The following is a 643-nucleotide window of genomic DNA, read 5'->3' as shown; positions in this document are numbered from 1 at the left end:
AATACACGTCTGTTCGTTTCTCCCGAACGCGACCACCCCGAGGAAGTCGCTGCCGAAGAAAATATTGCCAGTCGGACACCGCCGAGGTTCTCCTAAATCAAGATTTGTCGGGAGGGAGACGCACAAGCGGCGAAGAGAGACTGTTGCAGGCTTTAGGGCTTTTATTAAGTCAGGTTGAGACATTTGTTTCGTAAGACTGGTTGCGCCGAATAAAATCAGATTGAGAAAAACATTTAAACATTTTGAACATGAAAGCCCGCTTGATAACGCGAATATGAAAACCCTGGTCCTATTTGATTATTCAATCGGCAATGCTAGCCAATTATGAATAATAAAAGCACTAAATGTTTCCAGTAAATTCTGAACTAACTTCCTAGTATAGTTATCCATGATAATCTGTTATGATCGGCGTGCGCGTGACTAGAAAGTTATTAATTTTCCGTTCATTTCTCATTTTCACGTCACCCGCACGCGCGCCAGCCCTCGCAACAATATCCATGCACACATGTCATGCACAGTCACATACGTACTGTAGATATATGTAGCATATACACATGAGAAAGGCGGCGGGGGAGGACTTTATATACAGACACGTGCGCTTGGAGAAGTATATTTATCGAAAAGGGAGGCAAAGGGGTAGAGA

The sequence above is a fragment of the Penaeus monodon genome, chromosome 22, assembly GCF_015228065.2.
Source record: "Penaeus monodon isolate SGIC_2016 chromosome 22, NSTDA_Pmon_1, whole genome shotgun sequence".
Classification (NCBI taxonomy): domain Eukaryota; kingdom Metazoa; phylum Arthropoda; class Malacostraca; order Decapoda; family Penaeidae; genus Penaeus; species Penaeus monodon.
The sequence above is the reverse complement of the archived record's forward strand: the minus strand, read 5'-3'. Positions refer to the sequence as shown.